The sequence below is a fragment of the Sus scrofa genome, chromosome 1, assembly GCF_054392235.1.
Source record: "Sus scrofa isolate SSC_HxYL_T2T_F1_AM1 chromosome 1, Sscrofa_HxYL_maternal_Yorkshire_Landrace_v2.0, whole genome shotgun sequence".
Lineage (NCBI taxonomy): Eukaryota > Metazoa > Chordata > Mammalia > Artiodactyla > Suidae > Sus > Sus scrofa.
This window is the reverse complement of record NC_139383.1, coordinates 85,093,059-85,120,794: the sequence shown is the minus strand read 5'-3', so window position 1 is coordinate 85,120,794 and position 27,736 is coordinate 85,093,059. Positions and strand designations below refer to the sequence as shown.

Genomic DNA, 27,736 nt, shown 5'->3' with positions numbered 1-27,736 from the left:
AGGGAAAAGAAGAAATGAATGAATGAGGCAATGCCAAACATGCTCATTATTCTCAGTATTTTCATTTAGAACGAGTTCATAAAGCTTCCAGGGCTCATTTTGAATCATTTAATAAAATACTTGCTTTTAAAATGTCATTTGCTCTCATGTCCATGATCTGTATCTGTTGTGTAGATAGGATTATTTGCCTATCATGTGTACATTTGTGGTTGCCAGGAGGGAGTAAGGAGGGAGGGGGATGGATGGGCAGTTTGGGGTTAATAGTTGCAAATGATTACATTTGGAATGGTTAAGCAATCGGGTACCACTATACAGCACAGGGAACTAGGTCCAATCTCAGGTTTGAACTTGATGGAAGATAGTGTGAAAAAAAATGCACATGTATGTATGATTGTGTCATTTGCTGGACAACACAAATTGAAAAAACATTGTAAATCAGCTATAATAAAAAATAAAGATAAAAGGAAAGTTTTAATAAGGATGACAAAAATAAAAATGGAACATTAAAAAACCCACATGTTTTTGTATAGCACAGAGAACTCTCCCCAATATTCTGTGATAATCAATATGAGAAAAGAAGCTGAAAGAGAATGGATGTTCCTACATGTATAACTGAATTGCAATTCACAACCCTGTAAATCAACTACATTTCAGTAAAACTTTAAAAAATGAAAAAAATAAATAAAATGTTATTTGTTATGCTGCATCTGATCCAAAACACCTCTTTGCAACTGCTACTCTGTCAATAGCTTTAGAAGAAGTTGTTTTTCTGATTTCCTTGGGATGAAGCCCTGGGGAGGTTTTCACTCTTTAATCGGATCCTGTAAATAGGAAACTGCAGTCAATCATTGCAAACTCATGTCTCTCTGAGCGCAGGTGGAGTCTAAATAAAGCACGTTATTTTTATTTTTTTAATTTTTTGTTTTGTTTTTATATAATGATTTTTATTTTTTTTCCATTTTATCTGGTTTACAGTGTTCTGTCAATTTTCTACTGTACAGCATGGTGACCCAGTTACACATACATGTATACATTGTTTTTTCTCACGTTAACATGCTCATCATAAGTGACCAGACATAGCTCCCAATGCTACACAGCAGGATCTCATTGCTAATCCATTCCAAAGGCAATAGTCTGCATCTATTAACCCCAAGCACTCCATCCATCCCACTCTCTCCCCCTCCCCCTTGGCAACCATAAGTCTATTATCCAAGTCCATGAGTTTCTTTTCTGTGGAAAGATTCATTTCTGCCATATATTAGATTCCAGATATAAGTTAAAAGCTGCTTTGATTCAGGCTGTTTTGTTTGGGTCTCCGTATCCAGATTACCTGGAGCGACATGATTCAGGTTGAAGTTCTCACAGAAGTTCTCATACGATTTTCTTCTTATACTTGAAACAAAAGCATGGCAATGTGAAGAAAACAGCGGTTACTGACTGATACCATCAATAGCCAACTCATTTACAGGTTAAAACAAAAACAGCAACAACTAAAAATGAACTAAGGAATCAAATCACCTTTGTGATCTTGGGTTGCTAAAAGTAGCCAGTCCACTAAAGGTTGAGACAAGACAAGAAAGCACCGTATCAAAATCTACAGAAGCATTCAGTGCAGAAAAGCCGTGTCAAACATGGAGTGATCATTTCCCTCTTAATATCTTCTTGCTCAGCTGGCTGTGTGGCTTGAAGAGAAATGTATCCCCCTGTCCTGGTAAGGCTGGCCATGCAATGGCCAGGATAATGAATGGTCTGCCATTCCAGCTTATAGATGCTGTTTACCCTTAACTAAACTGTACAGTCTATCTTGTGAGTTACTGCGAGAAGTTTGAAACTTAATCCCTAAGCAAACTCTGTAACTATATTCTACTGTTGAGTTATTTTTTATTGATGTTTGGAGTTCAACACTATGCTACCTTTTTTTCTGCTTTCTCCTAACTATTTCTCAGTGTCTAATAATTTCTTTTACCCACAGTAGCCTACGAGGCATATTTCAAATGCTTAAATGCACAGCTCCCCCAGCCCAGTGCAGGGACGCATACACAAACACACACACAAACTCATATACACTGACATTTGTTATAGCCCTTTGCCCTTTTGAGGGGTTTTCAGTTCCAAGAGACAACACTTGAAAAATATAAAGAACAATGTGGTCACTTTTGCCTAAACTGGTGGCTATTTTCAATGCGAGGTCATGGACTATGTGCCTGTTCACCTAGGGGGTTTATAAAAACATAGATTCCATAAGCCTGACCCTTTATTCACTGATTTAAAATTACCGGAGGTGGTGCTGAGGAATCTGTGATTTTTGTTTTGTTTTGTCCTGGCTGGGCCAACAGCATATGGAAGTTCCCAGGCCTGAGGTTGAACCTGTGCCACAGCAATGACCCAAGCTGCTGCTGAGACAATGCTGAGTCTTTAACCCACTGTACCACAAGAGAACTCTGCAATTCTAAGTCAATTTCTTCAGGTGATTCTTTCCTGAACTACATTTTAAGAGAAACTGAAAGATTGCATACATAAAATCTCAATCCTCTAAATTTCCTCTCATACCTTTTAAAAAAATGTTATTGGAATATTCTTGACTTACAAAGTTGTTCATTTCAGGTGTACAGCAAAGCAAATCATATATATAATACCTATATAATATGTATCTATCTATGGATAGATATATCCATGCCTTTTTGTGAAACAAACACAGCAACATTAAATCTCACACATTCCTGGAGTTCCTGTTGTGGCACAGCAGAAATGAATCTGACTAGTATCCATGAGGATGTGAGTTCCATCCCTGGGCTTGCTCAGTGGGTGGGGGATCCTGTGTTGCCATGAGCTGTGATGTAGGTCCCAGGCATGGCTTGGGTCTGGAGTTGCTGTGGCTGTGGTTGTGGTGTAGGTCCTCAGCTGTAGCTCCAATGCTTCAACCCCTAGGTTGGGAACTTCCATATGCTCTGGGTGTGGCCCCGAAAAACAAAAACAAAAACAAACAAAACTCATGCTCTTCTGTCACCTGAAGTCTAGCCCACAAATGTCTCCATTGGCATTCGCTGTTCACCTCCCCACCCTACCCCCACACCATCTTGTTGCTATAGCTACTAAAGGTGTACTTTTACCTGACTCTGAGGCAAGGATCCATGGAGAGTGAAAGCCATTCACTGGCATAGTAAGGATAAGTGAGCTCTTCTGCCCTGCCTCCCTTGCCCCCAGTCACTGAAGGAATAGATCATCTGTCACTCACAAGCTACTTCATCACCAGGTCTTCATTCCAACCTCCCACTTCATTCAGGTCATCAGCTTGCAGCTTACATGACTCCTATAAAATGAGGTAGAAGTTGGAGGTTGCGAAGTCTTGGTAAACAATAAAAAGAGTTCACAGCCTCCTTTGGGTCAACATATTACCCTTTTCCTTAAGTGGTGATTCTCCTCTTGTTTCAATTACCAGTCATTGAGATTATTGCTCATGCTCCCATGACCCCAATAAAAGAAATATAAACTCACATGATCTAGTGGGTAGAGAAAATTACTAAAATGATATGAAATGAGGAGAGGTTAAGGAAGAAAGCCCATGGTTTTTCATAGAAACAACTTATGGCTTAAAGGATTCATTTTGTTACCTGTTTATTTAATTTTAGAACATTATAGTTGAAAGAGTCTCCTAGGTAACTAAATGAATTTCTTCTCTGACTTCTACCCTCTCTTTGAAAATCTCAGGATTCATGAAGCTCATATTAAAAAGCATCCCATTTCATAGAACTATTATGCTATGTATATGAACAAATAGAAAGTACATATTATATATGTATATATTATATATATAGATGCACATGCCATAGACATTTTAGAATTCCATTTCCATTTCTATGGAATATATATGATATATATATTTCATACATTAATCTATTCAATTACCTATCTCTGTCATATCTAGAGAGCAATATATTTTATCTATATAATCCCATTTAAGTCCACCACATGTATTTATTGAATGATTATAGTTAATGCACTTAATAAATATTTATTCAGCACTTAACAGTGGCAGGCATAGGTCTTGAGCACATAAATAGTCTTGGAGTCTGGTCTCAGAAAGTCCATAAGTTACAATCTAGGAGTGAAAACAGAAAATAAACATACCTGCAAACAAGGACATATATAATTAAAATGTGTGATAAATGTGAGAATAGAAAGAAACAGATAGAAAAAAAGCAGAATGGATGACCTACTTAAGTAGGGTGGTCTGTACAACTTTTTAAAAAACAAACCCCATACAAAGTATTCATTACCAATAAAAAAAAATCAATTCCATATCTGTCATAGTTTGTAATGGCTACTTGGGACTATGCATCTGTTCAAAGGTTTTTGTGGCTATTTGAGTAAGCCTTAAAACACCATTATTATATATTTTTGAGACACACAATACATTTGGTTTGAAATATGGGAAAAAATGATGGTTGCAATTATTCTACTGCCTTATGTAGGATACTGAATTTTCAGTTATTGTGTGGCATTCTTAGGGGCAAACCCATAATTGCAATCATTTTGGCTTGTCATAAATGTATAGCTATTGCCAAATGATATCAATTTAGGAAATGCATTACAAAGTTTTAAAAAGAGAGCCATGCAATTATGTGTTCATAGTTACATCTCTCAATGGTATTAGGTTTGCTAGGAATTTCCAGGCTGTAAGCAGTAGCAGTTTTCTGCAATTTTGGAAAGCCATCATTTGGTTGTCTCACGGAGAGCTTGTTCCCAATAAAATAAGATGAAAGAAACAGTATTAAGTAACTTCATCTATTTTGATTGATGAAAATACATGCACTGGATCTGATCTCTTTGCTACTGTGAAGGAGGAATGCCACAGTCTGAGTTTAATTTCACTTGATCAATAACAGTGAACCAGGCATCACTCCATAAAGAGAAGACATAAAATCACTTTTACATGTCAGTTCTATTTTATTCAACATATTCCCTAAACCAAACTCCAGTTTCAGTCTGTTATTTATCCTCTAGAAATCATTAGCTTCCAGTGGAAACTGTTATTGATTTTTTAATACATTACTATAATTCTTCTTATTCACAATTTGTATTGAATAATATATTTTCAAATAAATCTAATTTCATACAGAAACCTAAAACTAAGAATGCTATATTAAGTGGTAAGTGTACCATAACTGCTTTTACATTAATTCATCTCTAATTAAGACACTGAAGCATATGGGCTACTATACTGCATTGGTCTTATATTTGGTTTCAATTTTAACATTACATTCTCCAGACTTTTTAAAATGTGTTCAAAATAATGGCATAAGTCCTTTTTTGAGCTTCTCTTTTATGACAAACAGAGGAACAACCCAAAAGTCTTTAGACTTCTTTTATTGAGTTGTGTAATGGTCAAGGTTGCAACTATGAAAGTTTGTATAATTTATGATATCCATATAAATCAATTTTCTAAATAAAATATTGGAATGTATAAATTTGTAAAATTTTAAACACTTGAATACTGAAAAGAATGCCTGGTGTTTGTGGACCACCCTTTAAGGAAAACAGTTTGTTCCCAACAGCTGGTTATAAAGAACACGTCACACCTCAATCATTTTGGCAAGAAGAAATCTCCTCATATTTTGATTACATTTAATAGAATTTATTCATGCAATGCCCTCAAAGAAGGCAAGTATTGCCAGAATATCATCCTGGCTTCTCCAGGGGAATACATTTCAAGAAATGTAATCAAGGTGTCATAAAAAATTTATATTCTTCATTTTTCTTTTCAACATTCACTTCCTTTTTTAAAATCATGATTTCCTAATGGCCAAAGGTCATGCTAATCCTTAGAAATGCAAAAGAAAAACAAATATATCTGAATCCAACTTTAGCACTTTATTTTTTTCTTATCTACCTTCTTTCTCTCTTTTCACTTATCACCAGTGATTGGCTTTTTTTTCCCCCTTTCTTTGATATTATGGGATATTCATAGGTTAAGGTTGATGAGTAAACTTTGGTTTTAAGGCGGACATTTCAACAAAGAGGGTAGAATCCCCCACAACACTGAAGTTCCAGTGGATAGGGAACTATTAGCAAAGCTTCTAATAGTTCCTTTCATGTGAAGGGAATTCCAGTAGCAGAGGAGGAGGAAGTTGAAGCCAAGCTGTACCTTTAAAGGAAGAAACAGCAGGTGGAGACTTTCTGTGCTTTTTCCTAGAAGCCTAGCTGCCCATAGCGAGCTGGACTCTTCTGAGTTGTGTGTCTCCCATCTATACACAAGGTGAGGCTTCTCTTGGTCAGCACTGCCTAATCTAGCAACTAGTTGTTAGGGGCATTCTTGATGATAAGAACTTACTGCCATCATGAGCTAAGTCACATTCTCCCATGTCACCTTTATCAGTATAAAATTAACATCTGGCCTCATTTATCAATTGGTGGAAAATTTGAGTGGGCAAAAACAGTAGAGTTTATTGAACTTCCTTCCTCAAATTCAATATTTTTCTCCCTCATGTCTTTCTCCCTGAACTTCAACCCTACCCCACCCCAACCCTTTTCAGGAGTTTAGAACCAGGAGCCCACAAAATAGCTTCATCTGCATTTGGGAATAGCCAATTAAAGGTGTACTATTTCAAAGTGAGCTTTTGTTACCTTTCAGTACCAAATTTTCACCCACCATCTCCTTCCCTCCAAAACTCATAAATATCCCAGTTACTCTTTTTAGGCATCAAATCAGTGGAACTCTAGCCAGCCTGGCATCTTATGAAAGAAAAATATGGTACAAAAGATTACTATTGATTGACACCCTTACTAAATATTTGCTTTGCAGCACTGACCCAGCCAGCATACATTTATGTGACCTTCAGAGCTCTGGAGTTCTACCTGTTGTCATTGGCTGCTGAAATAGCAAGACCCACATACAGGCAAGTTAATCTTTATTTCGTGTGTGTGCTGTTTCTTTTCTCTTTCCTGTTCTGTTCAAACAACACCCTACAACAGAGGTAGGACCCGGAATCTATTAACACAAATATGAGACCCAGGAGAGCACAACTAAAATTGGGAGTGTGGGGCAAAACCATCCATTATGGGCTTTACAGACACAAACCTATGGAAACTGGAAGAAACTGGAGAGGCTGATTACAGGTAATAGGACTGCTCATTTGTAAGCAAAGAGCTTTCTCTCCTCACTGCCATTCATGACTCTTTGATCAAGAAGGTGGAATTCCCGTGTAGGTGACAAGAGAAGTAAGAGAAAATTCCATCCCTCTGGTTTAGGGAGATGACGGGAGAAGAAGCTAAAAGGGAAAAGTGAGTCAGAGATGAGACATTTCTTTTTGGGTCACCATCCCTCCGATGTAGGTCAGATTGAGTGAGGTCCATTAGCTATGCTGAGAAAAACAGAGCAGGGGTGAGGGAAAGTGAGAAGGATGGGGGACTTTGGTCAGCTGTGAATGTGGGACAGGGGGAGGAGACGGCCTTCTGAGTTATCTCTGCGGCAACTGGAGGCCAGACAGGAGGAAGAATACGAAAGCAAACTCAGAGACACAGCTAGACAGATAGCTGTGAGATATGAATTCACTTCCTAGGCTTTCTTCCATTCCTTTGCTGCATGCATGGGACACTGACATTCTGTTTCCCACAAAGATGAATGCACCACAAGTTCCATTTTTGTGTTGATTTTTGTTATTTATCTATTATGTGGATGTTTGATTTCTATCGACCTGCTAGCTCAGAGTCCTAGAATTCCAACCAAAGGGGGCAAACCTGGGCTTGGAGATGGTTGACAACACCTCCCTTCTCATCTCCTTGCCCCCTCTACCAAGAGGTTGCTTATCTCCATCTCAGCAGTACTGAAGAGGAAGGAATGTCCAACCGAGAGTTCTCCTTAGTCACTCTCTGGTGACTTCGGCACTCAAGGCCCAACTCTTTCTGAGCTGGGATCCCTCTGTGATCTCTAAAGGACACAAGCCCACATGTACCTTGAGATAGTTAGTCAGAGGCATGGGGAAATGTTGGTGTGCAGAGCCATTAGCCTCTTGAATTCACTAAGATGTACACGAGAGCCTAGAGTCCATCAGCTACCCATCAAACCTGATGACTCAGTGAAAATGGCAGGTGTCACATGACTATACACTTGGATGTCAGGAACCTAGCAGAACCACTTGCCAGCAACTGGGAAGGGGGTACAAACTGAAGGTTACTGAGAAGAGAATGAGAGTTCCTCCAACTTCCTATAGGCAAAGGACTTGCTCCCAAGGGCTCAAAAATGTGGCATCTCCCTTTGTCATGTTATTTTTTGACAAGCATCTTAAACATGCATAGATAAATGCCACACTCCTCATAGCACTTGGTTATCAAATACTGTGAAAATTCATTGTGAAATATCACTATCAGCTCTTTAATAAATCCTTCTCTGTTTTAAGTGAAATTGATGGAGATTTTTTTAAAAAATCAAGGAGTTTCAAAATTTTAAGTATTGTTAAAGAGGATTTGGATGATTGAAAACTCTAGTTTCTATGTGATGCACGTTTTGCTGGGAGCAGGTGGAAGTTCTAATATCTTGACTATTCCAACAGCTTCCGGGCTGGTTTCCACACTTGGCCTCCTCCTGACTGTTCTCCTGACTGTTTTCAACATAGTAGCTGGAGTGTAGTTTTTTAAAAATGTAAGTCAGATGAAGTTACTTTCCTACTCAACTTACCATGGTTTCCCAACACACAATCTTAAATTCCACCATAGCCTATAGACTTCAACAAACACATGTAGCTCCCTTGCGAATTCATCTTCTGCAGCATTTCTTCTCACTCTGTTCCCATCACATTTGCTGTGCCAGGAGCACACCAAGCAGATGCCAGTCTCAGGGCATTTGCACCTGCCATTCCCTCTGCCTTGTATTCTCTTCCCCCAGATAAGGACATGCTTACCCCCGCATTTTTTTAGGGTGTTTGCCCAAAGTCAAATTTTTTCCCCTAAGGAGTATTTTTTATTATGACTTAACACACACACACACACACACACACGCACACAAACATGACATCTACCTTATTAACAAAATTTTAAGTGTACAATATTTTTAACTCTATGCCTTTTGTGCAACAGATCTCTAGGACTTTTGCATCTTGCATGCCTGAAAGTCTAGACCCACTGCATAGCAAGTCTAGGGAGCATGTTATTATTTTTATTTTTTTGTATTATACTGGAGTATAGTTGCTTGACAACCTGAATAGCCATCCCTTATTTTATTCTTTAAATTTTATTGGAGTACAGTTGATTTTCAATGTTGAGTTAGTTTCAAGTGTACAGCAAAGTGGATCGGTTATACATATGCATATATTCATTCTTTTTCAGATTATTTTCCCATATAGGGTTCCCTGTGCTATATAGCAGTTCCTTATTATCTATTTTATCTATAGTAATGACTTCTTAAAGAGGAGACTTACCAATGGCCTTATGAGAACACACAACCATCATTCTATCTTCTAGTTTGCTTTATTTCTTTCAAATGACTACTACTGTCTGATATTATATTACGTATTTGTTTAGTTGCTGTCTCCTTCAAATAGAATAAATGTTCTATAAGATCTTAGAAATGTATTTGGTTTCCAGTGTATAGAATAATGCAATATTACCCACTCGATAAATTTTTTTATTTTTTTCCATTATAGCTGGTTTACAGTGTTCTGTCAATTTTCTACTGTACAGCATGGTGACCCAGTTACACATACATGCAAACATTCTTTTTTCTCACATTATCATGCTCCATCATAAGTCACTAGACAGTTCACAGTGCTACACAGCAGGATCTCATTGCTAATCCATTCCAAAAGCAATGGTCTGCATCTACTAACTCCAAGGTCCCAAAACATTCCACTCCATCCCCTTCCCCCTTGGCAACTACAAGTCTATCCTCCAAGTCCATGAGTTTCTTTTCTGTGGAATGGTTCATTTGTGCCATATATTAGATTCCAGATATAAGTGATATCATATGGTATTTGTCTTTCTCTTTCTGACTTACTTCACTCAGTATGAGAGTCTCTAGTTCCATCCATGTTGTTGCAAATGGCATTGTTTTGTTCTTTTTTATGGCCAGTAGTATTCCATTGTGTATATATACCACATCTTCCTGATCCAATCATTGAATAAATGAATTTTACAATAGACATTGTTATAAATGAATTAATATATTTATGTAATGTGATCTTATTTATTACTTGGTTTGCAAATTTTCAGACAGGTGAGTAATTGGTAGTTGAAAAAGCATAACATCTGCTCCTCATCAAATTAATTTTGTGTGGGAGTTCCCTGGTGGCTCAGTGGGTTAATGACCCAGTGTTGTAACTTCTGTGGCTTAGGTTACTGCTGTGGTGTGGATTTGAGCCCTGCCCTGGGAACTTTCACATGCTGTGAACCACAGCCAAAAAAAAAGGTTTTTAATTAATTTTGTGTGTCACATGCGGCAATCCCCATTTGCCAACTGTTTTCCAGGATTCAAACCAGGTTGGTCTTTGTGATGAAATAAATTAAAAAAACTGAAAAAGTGTCACATACATTGTCTGTGGAGAGAGAATCTAATTCATTAACTGGAGCCTGCATTTAATACTTACTGATAGAATCCAAACTAGAGAGTACTTGAAAAAGATCATTCCTCTTGGACTTTAAAATAAATAATTCAATATCTTTTGGTGGAAGATTTTCTTCTTATTTACATTTTTCCTCAGTCAGTATAAACAAAATATATTTTCCCAACAACATGATAGATCTTTGGAGATAGACTGATTCTGTATTAAGTTCCATACCTAGAACTTGCTGTTTCTGTTTTCAACTTCAGTCTGTTTTTTATCTGTCAGATGGGGGTTTAAATACCTACATTACAGTGTAGGTGAAAGGAGTTATTGAATTAGTAATCTATAGAGGACCTAGCCTCATACCTGGCATGTGGAAGGTGCTAAACAATTTCCTTCCCTTTCCTTTTCATATCCCTTACATTTATCAATGGTTAAACCAAAACCTGGTTGAGAAAGGAAGGCCAGACTCACCCACATTCTTTTCAAAACATCTAGAAAAGTTACTGAGTTTCTTTGAATGACAAGAGCCGTGTACTCCTCAATGTGTTACATCCTTTGTTCTAATATTTATGTTTTATAGAGTAAGATAATTGACAGGTTGACATCAGCCTTTTTTTTTTCCTTCTCCATCATTGCAAATGCAGCATTTTCTGTGGCTTCAGAGCTGTCAGATGATGTTATAGTGAGAGCTGATATATTGGCCACATTTGACTGTAGCCAGCCAAATATAATTCTGATGAACTTATCTTGGCTAGTCTCTCATCTCAGCTTATTGCTAGAACTTGAAATCCAAGCACATGCCATTCCATTGTATGTTTCCAAGAGATTCAAAGGATTATATTTAATTAGATAACATAAATTATCAGTGCTGTCATTGTTGTCTTAATCTATTGACGTTTTTTCAGATATCTTGGATCAATTGCTTTGTCTATGGATTTGAACATATCCAAACTTGATCTTACATAATTCAAATGAAGTCTGTTAAGTATTAATCTGTTATCTTCTTTTTTTTTTTTTTTTTTTTTTACAAATACAATGTCTGCTTGTAGGGCATGGAATTTGAACTAGGATAATATGATGTGCATAAACAAAAAATGTTATAACATCTCCCCTAGCTTGTTTCTAATGGATTACATTACTTAAAATTAATCTAGAGATACAGAACATTGATTTTTGATAAATACTTCAGAAGAGAAAGAAGACATTCCTATAGAAATTTCCAAGCATAGTTTAAAATTGCTCCAAAATCTTTTCTAAAATTTAGCTGATTTTTCTCACAGGCTCTTTCAAGGGCACAAGATTGTTCAACTCCAAAGAGCAATCATAATAATATTGAATTCAAGACACTTGATACAGGGCTTGATTTTTCTAAATTATTTTGAAATAAAAATTCAAATATAATTGCTGCTTCAAATTGGGTATACTTTTGAACATCTTAATTCACATCATGAGTTAAAGTTAATGGCTAGTCAACACTCTATAGTTTAGTGACATATCTAAAAGGAAACAATTCTTCCAATTATAAAGTCATAAAAATCACAAGAGAAGTATACAATTAAATTGGTCTCTGGGGAAAAATTATATTCACGTTATCACTAAAAATGTCTTTACCGACTACGCATGTAGAAGGTGCTAAATGTGATCTTTTAAATCATACTGAATCTGACCATTTTTCTTGCTGTAATAAGAATAACCAGAGCAAGCATCTGAATAGGGAACAGGAATTCCTATTCAGAATCCCCTCACACAAACAACTTGGAAAAATGGTATTTTGACTGGATACTATAAGAATAAAGACACAAAGAATTAAATATAAATATTGTGCTCTGGTTGGTGAATTTCCTTCTCACAGGGTACAGATTAGTAATTCTGAAACTACTTTTATGCATACTAGCATTGAATACGTAAATACATCACTTTTAAGAGGAGCCAGATTTCTAAGAGACAAAAAGTTACAATCAAGGGGAAAAAGCTAGAATTAATTAGAGTCAGAGATATCAGTAGGAACTTATGTTTTTTAAACATACATACACAGATCAATATAAATATATATGTGTGTGTCATAGGTTACTATGTACTGATAAGTATACTGATCCTAGCGCAGCACGTTAATAGCTCCAGAAATTGAGGATGCATGAAAAGAAAGAAAGAGAGAAGGCAAGAAAGAGAGATTGAGAGGGAGGGAGGAAGAAGAAAGAAAGAAAAAAAGATGATGGGTTCAAAAGACATAGAAATCAACCTATATTTCCAAAGGCCAGAGCTGGAAAAGTTTAAGCAACAAAACAAATAAACATGGTAATTGAATTACTATTACCCAAAGAGTGAAATAAATATCCATGAGTCCACATTAACATAAAAAATATGGAAAGGAAAGAACAATTCATCCTTATAGAAGAATCCCAAATTGCATATCCCCCATCTAGGAAGTGGAGTGTAATTCTTATGCTCTTGATGTGGGCTGGACTTAGTGACTTGCTCCCAAAAGGGAAAAATGGAAAAGAAAAGAAAAGAAACTCATGGACATGGAGAATAGACTTGTGGTTGCCAAGGGGGAGGGGGAGGGAGTGGGATGGACTGAGTGTTTGGGGTTAGTGGATGCAAACTATTGCATTTGGAATGGATAAGCAATGAAATCCTGCTACATAGCACAGAGAACTAGATCAAGTCACTTGTGATGGAACATGATGGAGGATAATGTGAGAAAAAGAATATATAAATATATATGTATGACTGGCTCACTCTGCAGTACAGTAGAAATTAACAGAAAACTGCAAATCAACAACTATAATGGAAAAAAATAAAATCTTAAAAAAGGAGTAACTTTACCAAAAAGAAATACAGAAGACCCTACTTTAATTTAGTGGTCAAGGTGAACATCAATAGTGATGTCATATTGGTGTCATATATCACCTGATATGATGTGATGAGAAAGGCACTTCGACTCTGTGTTATTCTACTGTAAACCCGTAATTTCAGTCTAATGATGAAATTAATCAAACAGATTGAAGGAAATCCTATAAAACATCTGATTATTACTCATCAAGACTCAAGATCATAAAAAGCAAGGACACAATGACAGACTGACACTTATTATAGGAGCCCAAGAAGATATAAAGACTAAATGCAATGTACTACCCTGGATTTAGATTAAATTCTACATAAACAGTGGACTTAAGTGAAAAAAATGTTGAAATCTAAGTAAAGTCTGCAGATTAATCAGTAATATTGTACTAATGTTAAATTCTCAGTTTTGACAAACCCATTGTCGTTATGTGAAATGTAAACACTAGATGAAGCTGGATGAAGGGCATATGGGCACTCTTTATAATATCTTAATAGTTTTGCTATAAATATAATATTTTTCCAAAATAGAAAGTAAAGTATCCAGTTATTTTTCTTGTTTATTTCTACCTAAATAATGTGTGGTGCTAATGAACAAATTTTTCATAATCTCATTCAACAGTGGAACCAAGATTATTCTCATGGGAGAATTTCAGTACCTGTTTTACTAAAAATATAATGAAATATTCTGAGTGTTTACCCTCAGGTTGGTTTATGGAAGAAAAATAAAACTTAGGTTGTTCTCTGAATGTTTTGTCAACTAAGCATCTGTGCAAATTCAAACACAGGTATTTGAAGGCACATTGTGCTGAAGAGGACCTTGTTGTAATAATACATAAAATAAAAAGAAGACATTGTAAATGCTTGAATTTCTTGTACAATTAATATTTATTAAGCATTTATAATGTTTAAGCTACTCTGTTAGGCAGTATGGATACACTGCTGAGGGGGAAAAAAAAAAAAAAAAAAGCATAGTCTCACCTTTGTCCTATTTGATGGACTGGCCATGAAGAGACTCATCCTTTCAGATCCTGAGGCCAAAAAATATTTTTCTTCATGACTTTCACAGTCTCACTGGCTTTACTCAGAGGCACAAAATCTATTTGAGATTAATTCCATTCAAACTGGAACTAGAAATATGGGGATGCTGCTTTTTCATTATGCCTACTTGTAGGGCTCAGAGCCAATCTTTTCTTCATCCTCTTATTCATGCCCATGTAGATTATTTCCCTAGAAATTCTACTTTAGTTGTGCCTTCAAAAGTATAGGGAACCCAACAAATGAGATAGTAAAAATACATTAATGTTAAAACCAGTTTTTAGTTGTTGTTTTTTTCTTTTTTCTTTTATGGCTACACCTGTGGCACATGGAAGTTCATGGGCTAGGGTCGAATCAGAGCTGCAGCTGCAGACCTACGCCATGGCCATGGCAACACCAGATTCAAGCCTCATCTATGACCTACGTGGCAGCTATGGCCACTCCAGATCCTTAACCCACTAAGCAAGCCCAGGGATTGGATCTGCATCATCGCAGATGCTATGTCGGTTTCTTAACTCACTGAGCCACAACAGGAGCTCCAGCTCTAACTTTTAAGGAGAAAAGATCAAGAGAAATACTTGATACCAAGTTCAGTATCTCTTTACATAAACAGTATTTCTTTACAGCGAACAAGGTTTCATTTCAAAACTTCAAAAACTACATGCTTTTTTCTATTGAAAGAATTTCCACAGTTACTAAACATATAGAATTGGCTTAATTCTAAAAGCTTTAGCCTGTGCTGACATGCTAGTATTTATACACAATTACATGTTCCCTGTACAGTTTTCTAGGAGAAAGTCAAGCAAAGCAGGGTGACTAAAATTTCCCAACTCCCCATTCTTAAAGCAAAGATCAAGTTAGAATATTTTAATATAAAAACTAAATAATAGTGTCCTGTGTTTATATGTAGTATTTTATAACAAATATCAAAGAGCTTAGTCTGGAATCGATTATTAGAAGCAAAAAAAATTATACTTGGAGGTTCCTGTGTGGCACAAAGGATTAAGGATCCCACATTGCCACAGTGGTGGTACAAGTCGCAACTGCAACATAGGTTCAGTCCCTGGCCTGGGAATTTCTTCATGTCACAGATGCAACCAAAAAAGAAAAAAGAAAAATTACATTTAGTATTTCATCTTTTTTTTAATGAATTTTGTGTTCACTTGGACTTTTAGCTGCCAGTAATAAGAGCATAGGTCAGATGTCAGACTTCCTACATTTAAGCCCAAGTTTAGAAAAAGAAGGGGAGGCAGAGAGATTTATCATATTTGAGTGTCTCAAACAATCCAAGGACAAATTTCGGCTGGTTCCGAGGATCTCTGCTTCTTCCTGCATGTTGGTTTCATCTCTCTCTAATCATGGTTATCAGTGGCATCAAGCTTGGGTTTGAACCTGGTGCTACCTATCACTGGCTTATTTTTTCCCGTGGAGAAATTATTTAATCTTTCTGTATCTTTTTGTTAATATATGAAATGAAGATAAAAATAACACCTACTTCCCTGAGTTGCTGCAAAGATTGCATAAGTTGCTTGCTCTGTGTAAAACACACAGAACAGTGCCTGGGATAAACATTCTATAAATGTTAGTTACTACTCGTATCGTAAGCTCACCACCAAAGCTTTCTCCATAGCCACTGATTTAGAACATAAGGCAAATGAAGCAGTTTAGCCCAAAGTCATTCGTTAAAGAATGAAGGCACCAGCACCCCAATAACATTTACCACCTATTTGAATCAGAAATATTAAAGTATCATATCAAGTATAAATCTTTTCATTTAAAGAAAAGATTCTGTGAAGGCCCTGGGTTCTAGAATTTTTGCAGAGCCACTCCACAGTGCCAGGCCAATGTTCTGCAGACACAGATGTCTTCCACGTAACTCTGGATCACAGCCACCTTGAGACTGCCCTGAAAGCTTATGGAAGACTAGGCGCCAAGCTATCTGCTGGCAGTTAATTGAAAGCCTAAGAAGGAAGCTAGGTGTTAGACAATAGGCATGTAAAATGGATATCTTGTTAGCTCTCACCTTTGGCCCAGAGTGATGAAATGAGGGAATAGGAAGATATTGAGCAACAAGCTGATATTTGTTCTGTTTTGTTTTCTTCCTTGTATGCCTCCCAGTGTTCTCTCTCATTGGTTCAAATCCTTCATTTCTCCCACTTAAATCAACCTGCAGGAGAGGCAAATGGGGCCTTATCTTGTAGCATTTCCAGTTTTCCATCCACTGTCAAAACTTGCATTGATCACATTTTTCAACCTTGAGCTTTGAAACTAGGCATACTAGAAGTATGGGAAAAAAAAAAAAAAAAAGCCAAACAAGTGAAAGAAAGAGTCAGGATGAACAGGTGAAAGAAAAAATAATTTTAATACTAGGGACTTTTGGGGAACTGCAGGGTTAACAGAACAATACTAAGGGAAAGAGGGAATAAAGAGGATAGTAGAGTTGTTGCAGGCTATTTCAAATGTTTCATAAGATTGACAGGCCTAGGTTTTGAAGGGAAAGTTATAAAATTAGCCTCACTTACAATATCAAGGTAAAGTTCTACCAGCCTCATATGTATTGATTTGTTTCACTCACAATAACCTTATACAGAGTACCTTCTCATTTCATTTAAAGATGCCGAGCCCAGAACACTTAAGTAAGTTTTCTAAAGTCACACAGCTTGTAAGAGGCAGAGCCACAACTTGAAAATCAGATAATCTAGTGAGCCCAAGACCTTTAACAGTACTCCTTACCACTCTGCTTTGAAAACTAACTGAATTAGAAGCTTAATTCTACAAAGCAAAACTCCGGTTTATTAAAGTAAATGTCATTAGGATCTTTAACAAAGTTCTATATCAGAATGAGAACAGGACCTACATGATTATATTTGCCAACATAAAAGGGGAAATAATTAGCTGTTAATATAGTACTTTATTGCAAGTTTTGAGATTAAAAGAATACTTGTGAAATACTTCTCTTATGTAAAGAAATAATACAGAATATTTTAGCCTTTGAGATTGAAAATATTCAACCCAACTAAAGATTCAGAGAAAATCTAATAAATTAAAAGAGAATATTTCTATGATTCAATAAAAAATTCAGCCCTTAAAGTAAAAGAGTAAAGACCTGAGAAGAATAACACGTAATAATGACTAAGTAGGATTTATCTCAGATATGGAAGTCTGGATTAAAAATCAGAAATATGTTACAGTGATATTTATAATTATAAATGTAAATTATAAGATAAATTATAGACTAAGAGTCTACAGTTAAAACCAATAACCAGCCTAATGCCTAACAATGAAAATACAAGAAGTGTGATGAACACTTGAGATTGTATTATAATTAGGAATTAAATAAAGATGCCCACCACGATATGAAAGAGAAACTGGTCATATAACTTTTGAAAATTATAGAATAAAGGTACTAGAACCCCACTATCACCCACCAATCAATGAAAAGCTTTTAGAATTAAGAAGATAATTTAGTAAATATGTTGGTTATAAAACACACAAATATCAACTTCTCTTTCAGAAAGCATCAATAAGACCTATCTCACAAAAGCAAACATAATCTTAAAATATCTAAGATTAACTTTCTTTAGAGTCCTGTAGGGGAAAAATTATAAAACTCTACATTAAGATATAGAATACCTTCATAACTGGAAGAAGATGCCAAATTCCTAGAAAGTAAGGTTGAATGTTTTGAATATATCATCTTATCTAATTAATTATGAATCTAATAAAAATTACAATGAGATTGTTTTCAGAACTTGATGAAATTATTCAAAATTTCGTATTCCATGATAATGGACAATATGTTCTAAAACATTCTAAAAAGATGATGACAATATGTTCTAAAACATTCTTAAAAAGATGATGACTTTAACGTGCCCACAGATATTAAAAGATACTGCACTGCAGAGACCAGCTCAGCAGGATGGGGCTGAAGAATGTGTGCTATGGAACTTAAGGAAAAAAAGGTTAGCATAAAACAAGACACAGAGACATTTATCTTAAGTAAAGGTGGGAACCTGGAGACTCAAGGTCTCAGGAACCAAGAGCTTTGCCTTAAGAAACCACACTTTTTTTATTGTGCTCTTGAGGATTACATCAAGTGAAAAGGGGGTTGTAGGTGCAGGATATAGGTTTTTTTATTATTTTATAAATTGTTTTATTATTTTAAAAGTCACTTAGATGGTAGATGGTTGAACTTTTACTCTAAACTTTAGGCATTTAAGAATCATTAGCATTTGAGTTAGCTATCTATGCATAGCATTTCAGAGAATCCTCACTGTGCTTCCGCAAAAGGCATGCCTATTTGTGGCAACCCTGTGTGCCTAGGTTTGTACCTTGGTTCTCTTTGCTAATGCATATTCTGCTAACGACCACTCATTAACCACTTGGCCATGAGGTTCCTCTTTCTCTTATTCTTTAGAGGACATATCATACTTGTGCAAATGGCTTGCCAATCTGCACAGGTCCTGGGCGCCTAGACCATTGTATTATGTCCTCATTCAGCTGACCCCGTGAATAACCCATGCCTTTAGGTCTTTGTTCTTAAGCTTAAGTCATTTACCATCACCGTGACTGTTTCTTAAGCAGGAAGATGGGACAAAGTAAGGAAGGACAAGATGGAGTTTTCAGCAAAGAGGCTAAGAAAATATTATAAAAACATGTCTCGCAACACAGCACAGTCATATTGCATTTTATGGGTGCTCTGATTTTGATATTTGATAGTTATGTTTTGTTAATTAAAAAGATATCTGTGAAAGTTGCTCTAAATTATTCAAAAATATTAAAACAAATAACTAAACATATAGCATGTAAAAAACGAGAATTTCAGGAGTTCTATTATGGCGTAGCAGGTTAAGGATCCAGTGTGGTCACTGCAGAGGCTTGAGTCGCTGCTGCAGCACAGGTTCAATTCCTGGTCTGGGAACCTCCATACACCTTGGGCACAGCCAACAGCAAAAAGAAAAAAAGCAAAAAGAAAAAGGAAAAAAAAGACAATTTCAGGTGTTATTGACTAACACAGACTCTAAGTACATGGCACTTAAGGATAGTATATAGGGTTGGGTCATAGCTTAGTACTGCTGCCGCAGTTCAACTATCTACCACCTCTCTATCATAACATACATTATAATATATTAATATAATGTAATAATATAAAATACACATAATATATATACCTGTTTTTCAACTTATCTCCTCAGTTCCTCCAATACATCGTCCACTTAGCTGAGAAATTCATCCACACAAAAAATAAACTAAATCACGTCACTTCCAGGCTTCACAACTGACATTGGTTCCTACTACCTACCCCACATCAGTTTTTCATCATGGCTCCATGGCTCTAACCTCCTTCTCCATTCTCCAGCTGCACAGAACCTCATATCAACATTCTCTGATTTACATCTGAGCATTAATATCACTTCTTTGCCCATGAATTTTCTCTCTAAAATGTGTTTGCAATATCCCATTCAAACACATCCCAGTGCTTCGTCTTAATTTAATTTAAATTAATTCAAGTCTTAATTTAAAGCTCAATGTTTTTGATATTTCATGGAAGGTCCATGAAGGCAGGGTCTTGGTCACCACTGTATACCCAGTGCCTAGACCTGTGCTTTGCCGTATAGCAGAAACTCAATATTTGTTACATAAATGAATGAGCATCTATTCTAGGTCTGTTACATTGTATTATAATTACTTGCTTATCTTCTTTTATCCTAATTTAGAGTAAGAATGTCCAGGGTTTGGTTTTTGTTTTTGCTTTGTTTTGCTATGTTTTCCTTTTTATGACTGTACCTGTGGCATATGGAGTTCCCGGGCTAGGGCTCAAATTGGAGCGGCAGCTGAAGCCTATGTCACAGACACAGTAATGCTGGATCTGAGCTGCATCTGTGACCTATGCCACACCTCATGGCATGCCAGATCCTTAACCAACTAAGGGAGGCCAGGGATTGAACCCACATACTTAAGGACACTATGTTGGGTTCCTTAACCCCCTGAGCCACAACAGGAACTCCAGTTTTTGTTTGCTTTTTTTTGAAGGGGGGATTGTTTATTTTGGTTGGCTTTTTTTTTTTTTTTTTTTTTTGGCCACACTCATGGCATGTGGAAGTCCCTAGGCCAGGGATTGAACCCATGCCGCATCAGCAACCCAAGCTGCTGCAGAGACAATGCCTGATCCCTAACCCACTGCACCACAGGGGGACTCCCTGTTTGTTTTAAATTTGCCTTCAATGCCTGGACCCATGGTCAGAGCTCTAAAAACATCTGCTAAATGTGTGAATAAATAAATAAATTATATAATGTTACAGCAAAAAGGACAAGCATTACTTAATTATTGCAATACTACATATAGTAATTGCTTGCTAAAAGGCCAGAAACATATTTACATATTGCTTTAGAATTAATTAATATTTATTTTCTATTGCAGGTAATTGTGTTTAGACAATTCTTTCACAGTCATCGAACTTTTTACATATTACCTTACTTCAAAATGACAGTTTGGGCTTTTCAGCACTCATTTCATTACTGCATGCAGATGTGGTTTCATCTCTTGGGTTATCCCTTTGAATTAATAGACCTTCTGGAGAACAGCCTTTCTTTTCTCTTTCTTTTTTTTTTTGCTTTTTTAGGGCTGCACCAGAGGCCAATGGAAGTACCCAGGCCAGGGGTCCAATTGAAGGTATAGCTGCCGGCCCACGTCATAGCTCCAACAACTCAGGATCCGAGCTGGGTCTTCAATCTACACCACAGCTCATGGAAACAATGGATCTCCAAACCACAGAGCAAGGCCAGGGATCAAACCCGTGTCCTTATGGATAGCAGTCGGGTCCATTAACCAATGAGCCATGATGAGAACACTGTGCACAGCATTTCTTAATGGTCCCTTTACTAGACAAAATCTTGCACTAATTTTGATATTGCAATAATTTGTCCAGCACTCAGTGTTACTTGTATACTTACTCTTCTGCTTCAGAATGTGTTTTCTGAGTAAACAAATAAAGAAGAAATTAAGGAAGCTCCTAAAAGTAACATTTTGTGAAAACTCGCCGTCATTTAACCTGTCTCTAAACATAGACAGTCTAGTTACAAATCCCATCTATGTCTTTTATAGAGGTTTTCCTAAGATCTATACAGAGAGAATGTATATGTTAACTTCCTTTCTGTATAGTTACTTTAAAGCAGTGTGACTGGATGTTTTTCAAAGAAGCTGCAATCAGAATTTGTCCTGAATTCAGACTATTAAAATTTGTCCAAATTTTGACATTTACTATATTTACAGGACTTGTATAGTTTAAAAACATTCTGATACAGATTGCTTTTTTAAAGTAGCAAACTGTTCTTTAAATGAGCAGCTTCATATATTTTAATTTTTTTTTTAATTTTTGAAAGTTCTTTTAAAGAGAGACACAACCAGAGTTCCTGCTGTGGCACAGTGAGTTAGGAATCCAACTGCATGAGAGTTCCCATGATGGCTCAAACCAAGAAGTGTCCATGAGGATGCAGGTTTGATCCCTGGCCTCACTTAGTGGGTTAAAGATGCACATTGCCATGAGCTGTGATGTAAGCAGCAGATGCTGCTTGGATCCTCTCTTGCTGTGGCTGTGTCTTAGGCCAGCAGCTGCAGTTCTGATTTGACCCCTAGCCTGGGAACCTCTATATGCCACAGGTATGGTTCTAAAAAGCAAAAAAAAAAAAAAAAAAAAAAAAAAGGAAGAAAGACTCCAACTGTAGGGGCTGTTTGCTCTGGAGGTGCAGGTTTGATCCCCCCAACCCCAGTGCACTGGGTTAAAGGATAGAGAGTTGCCACAGCTGCGGTATAGATATAAGAATTTTAAATATCTACACACCCAACATAGGTTCACCACAATATATAAAGCAACTGCTAACAACCTTAAAAGGAGAAATTGACAATAACACAATAATACTGGGGAACTTTAATACCCCACTTACAGCAATGGACAGATCAACCAGACAGAAAATTAATAAGGAAAAACAGGCCCTGAATGAAGCATCAGACCAGATGGACTTCATAGATATTTATAGGACATTCCATCCAAAAGCAACAGAATACACATTCTTCTCAAGTGCACATGGAACATTCTCTAAGATTGATCCCATGCTGGGCTACAAATCCAATCTTGGTAACTTTAATAAAATTTAAATCATATCGAGCATCTTTTCTGACCACAATGCTATATGACTGGAAATCAACAACAAGAAAAAAACTGCAAAAAACACAAACACATGGACCCTCAACAACATGCTACTAAACAACCAATGGACACTGAAGAAATCAAAGAGGAAATTAAAAAATACCTGGCAGCAAATGACAATGAAGATACTACACTCCAAAAGCTACAGGATGCAGCAAAAGCCGTTCTAAGAGGAAAGTTTATAGCAATACAAGCCCACCTCAAGAAACAAGAAAAAGCCCAAATAAACAAGCTAACTTTACTTCTAAAGCAGCTTGAGAGAGAAGAACAGACAAGACCTAAAGTTAGTAGAAGGAAAGAAATCATAAAGATCAGAGCAGAAATCAATGAAAGAGAATGAAGAAAACCATAGAAAAATTCAATGAAAAAAAAAAGCTGGTTCTTTGAAAAGATCAAAAAAATTGATAAACCCCTAGCCAGGCTTATCAAGGAAAAAAGAGAGAGGACTCCAATCAATAACATGAGAAATGAAAAAGGAGAAGTAACAACGGACACCACAGAAATACAAAGGATCATAAGAGACTACTATATGCAACTATACACCAATAAAACAGAAAACTTAGAAGAAATGGACAAATTCTTAGAAAAGTACAATCTTCCAAGACTAAACCAAGACGAAATAGAAAAGATGAATGGACCCATCACAAGCACTGAAATTGAAACTGTGATTTAAAAACTTCCAACAAACAAAAGTCCAGGACCAGTTGGCTTCACAGGCAAATTCTATCAAACATTTAGACAAGAGCTAATACCTCTCCTTCTGAAACTATTCCAAAAAATTGCAGAAGAAGGGATACTCCCAAACTCATTCTATGAGGCCACCATCACCCTGGTACCAAAACCAGACAAAGACTCCACAAATAAAGAACACTATAGGCCAATATCACTGATGAACATCGACACAAAAATCCTCAACAAAATACTAGCAAACCGCACCCAACAATACATTAAAAGGAATGTATATCATGATCAAGTGGGATTTATCCCAGGGATGCAAGGGTTCTTCAATATCTGCAAATCCATCAGTGTGGTACACCACATTAATAAACTGAAGAATAAAAACAATATGATCCTCTCAATAGATGCAGAAAAAGCCTTTGACAAAATCCAACACCCATTTCTGATAAAAACCTTTCAGAAAGTGGGCATAACGGGAACCTACCTCAACATGATAAAGGCCATATATGACAAACCCACAGAAAACATCATTCTCAATGGTGAAAAGTTGAAAGAATTCCCACTGAGATCAGGAACAAGACAAGGATGTCCACTCTCGCCACTACTCTTCAACATAGTTCTGGAAGTCCTAGCCACAGCAATCAGAGAAGTAAAAGAAATAAAAGGAATCCAAATTGGAAAGGAAGAAGTAAAACTATCGCTATTTGCAGATGGCATGATACTATACCTAGAGAATCCTAAAGACTCTACCAGAAAACTGTTAGAGCTTATCCACGAACTTGGCAAAGTTGCAGGATACAAAATCAATACACAGAAATCAATATCATTTCTATATACTAACAATGAAAAAGCAGAAAAGGAAATTAGGGAAGCAATCCCATTTACCATCGCATCCAAAAGAATAAAATACTTATGAGTAAACCTACCTAAAGAGACAAAAGACCTGTACTCTGAAAACTACAAGCCACTGATGAAAGAAATCAAAGATGACACAAATAAATGGAAAGATATACCATGCTCTTGGATAGGAAGAGTTAATATCAAAATGACTATACTACCCAAGGCAATCTACAGATTCAATGCAATCCCTTTCAAATTACCAAGGACATTTTTCACAGAATTCGAACAAAATATTTTAAAGTTTGTTTGGAAGTATAAAAGACCCAGAATAGCCAAAGACATCCTGAAAAGGAAAAATGGTGCTGGAGGAATCAGGCTCCTGGACTTCAGACTATACTACAAAGCAACAGTCTCAAAACTGCATGGTACTGACACAAAGACAGAAATAGATCAGTGGAACAGGATAGAAAGCCCAGAATTAAACCCATGCACTTACAGCCAACTCATCTATGACAAAGGAAGCAAGATTATACAATGGAGAAAGGACAGCTTGTTCAATAAGTGGTGCTGGGAAAACTGGACAGCCACATGAAAGAGAATGAAGTTAGAACACTCCCTAACACCATATGCAAAAATAAACTAGAAATGGATTAAAGACCTAGATATAAGACCAGACACTATAAAACTCCTAGAGGAAAACATAGGCCAAACACTCTCTGACATAAAGGACAGCAACATCTCAGATCCACCTATCAGAATATTGACAATAAAAAGAAAAATAAACAAATGGGACCTATTCAAACTTCAAAGTTTCTGCACAGCAAAGGAAACCCTAAACAACACAAAAAGACAACCCACAGAATGGGAGAAAATTTTTGCAAGTGAATCGACTGACAATGGATTATAAACAACTTCTGCAGCTCCATACCAAAAAAACAAACAACCCCATCCAAAAATGGGCAGAAGATCTAAACAGACAATTGTCCAAAGAAGACATACAGATGGCCGAGAAACACATGAAAAGATGTTCAGCGTCACTCATTGGAGAAATGCACATCAAAACCACAATGAGGTACCACCTTACACCAGCCAGAATGGCCATCATCCAAAAGTCTACAAACAATAAGTGCTGGAGAGGGTGTGGAGAAAAAGGGACCCTAGTACACTGTTGGTGGGATTTTAAATTGGTGCAACCACTGTGGAAAGCAGTATGGAGATTCCTCAGAAAAGTAAACATAGAACTACCATTTGATCCAGCAATCCCACTCCTGGGCATCTATCCAGAGAAAACCACGACTCACAAAGACACATGTACTCCCATGTTCATTTCAGCACTATTTACAATAGCCAAGACATGGAAACAACCTAAATGTCCATGGACAGAGGAGTGGATCCAGAAGAAGTGGTACATATATACACAATGGAACATTACTCAGCCATCAAAAAGAACGAAATACCAGCATTTTTTGCAACATGGATGGACCTAGAAACTATCATGCTAAGTGAAGTCAGCCAGACAATGAGACACCAACATCAAATGCTTTCACTGACATGTGGAATCTGAAAAAAGGACAGACTGAACTTCTTTGCAGAACAGATGCTGACTCACAGACATTGAAAAACTTATGGTCTCTGGAGGAGACAGTTTGGGGGGTGGGGGGCTGTGCTTGGGCTGTGGGATGGAAATCCTGTGAAATCAGATTGCTATGATCATTATACAACTACAGATGTGATAAATTCATTTGAGTAATAAAAAAATGGAAAAAAAATGCATGATGTCATAGAAATTATCAACTATTTCAAAGGTTGTTAATGGCATGCAATGCTTCAATTACTATTCCTTTTAAGAAAATGAGAAATCCTAAGCCTCTTATCTTCTGAAATTAAGAAATGCCATTCCCACTCTTCCTTGGTGTCTATGCCTGTCCTCTATTTTTTCCTATTCTTCAAGCAATGAGTCAGTTGAGGTGAGAATTTATTTGAACTGAATTATTTATTTATTTATTTATTTATTTATTTATTTATTGTCTTTTTAGGGCCGCACCCTGGGCATATGGAGGTGCTCAGGCTAGGGGTCTAATGTGAGCTGCTGCTGCACCCCTACGCCAGACCCATAGCAACACCAGATCCGAGCTGCGTCTGCAACCTATACCACAGCTCAGGGCAATGCCGGATGCTTAACCCACTAAGTCAGGGCAGGGATCGAACCTGCAACCTCATGGTTCCTAGTCAGATTAATTTCTGCTGTGCCACAACAGGAACTCCTGATTTTTTTTTTTTTTTTTTTTTAGATTGGCTTTTGTCACCTTAGCATATGGGAGATGCAAAAACTACCAGTAACTATCTAAACCAGAGGCTTTGATGACAAACAAGAAAAAAAAATGTATCTATCAAAGACCAACTTCTACCAATATACCAAAAATGCTTCAAAGTGTAAGAAAGGATTCTTTTGCTTTATATCTTTATTTATCTGTACATGCAGCCAAATTTCCTAAATGAGTTATCTGCATAGAATGAATTAAAGCCTGCAATATTCCTATTTGTATTTGCTCAGCTTCATACCAATTAAGAATCAAAGTGGTGAACCCAGGGTATTGCAATGCAATATTGTTGCACTGATGAATTACATGGATTTCAAATGTCATCAAACGGACCAGAAACGAGTAGGCAATAGGTTTCATATTAATGTGATGGCAGTGGGGGGGTGGGTGGGACGACACCTTCATCCGGGACCAGGTGTTCTGTCTCACTTCTGTTCCAGAAAAGACAAAATAAGGAGCTTGAGACTGTATTCTGGAGTCTACATAAATCCACACAGTGGCCACAAACCCCTAGAGCAATTTCAAATAGTGGCAAATCAGCAGGTTTGAGGAGGAGCTTAGGACCAAGTCATCATTTCCAGCTGATTCAACAGATTTCTATCTGAACTCAAACTGATGTAAAAATCAGATTTAACCCATTGCAAAGGAGCTTTTAAGATTTAATACTGGCAGCTTCTAAAACCTAGGGGGGAAAAAGGTATCTGGACAGAGCTTTTGAGTCAGGCAATGGATGTCAATATAGCTAACAATCAAATCCCAGCAACTTGAACTTGGCAGAAAACTTGGTTGAGAAAGTGAGTGTTTCTGAAAAAGGGGTTTGGCTGCTAAACAAATTTTTTTTTTCTTTTTTGCACTTGATACATTTTGAAAATCAACATGGGAAACCCTTGGTTGAACCAAGTAAACCCTGTATATATCAGATTATTAGTCTTATGTTTGACTTCTGGGTGCGTTTTTGAGGGTAGTAACATCCATCTTAAGGCATTTGAAAATTAGGACTTTCTCATGAATGTGGTAAAAATGGAATTTATAACAAGGTCACTAATGGAATGTATTTGCATGACTCATTTATCCTTTTATAGGACACGCATGGCCAGACACAGGGTGTTATCTACAATGTTTCTAAAATTACCACTCTGGGACTTTGGTCTAGCTTTAAGGAACTTCAAAGAAAAAGTAAATGAAACATATTTCTTCTGGGTGACTTTAAAAACTGGCAAATGATTTTCAAATGAAATAAAGATAATATCCCAGGGATTGTATATAGGAATCT

The 27,736-nt window shown here is 36.8% G+C and overlaps 1 protein-coding gene across 4 annotated transcripts in view; it reads right to left on the bottom strand.

Moving 5' to 3' along the window:
* Positions 1-877: 877 nt before the first annotated feature.
* Positions 878-27,736, bottom strand: part of TENT5A (terminal nucleotidyltransferase 5A) — a 374,940-nt gene continuing 348,081 nt past the window's right edge. For 2 of the 4 annotated variants that reach the window (XR_014840198.1, XR_014840194.1), the window contains one exon: positions 15,569-16,584. The gene's annotated coding sequence lies outside the window, so the exon portion shown is untranslated. Of the gene's footprint in view, positions 1,393-3,110; positions 3,311-15,568; positions 16,695-27,736 lie in introns of those variants that run through there. The other 2 variants (XR_014840196.1, XR_014840195.1) reach the window with 2 other exon arrangements.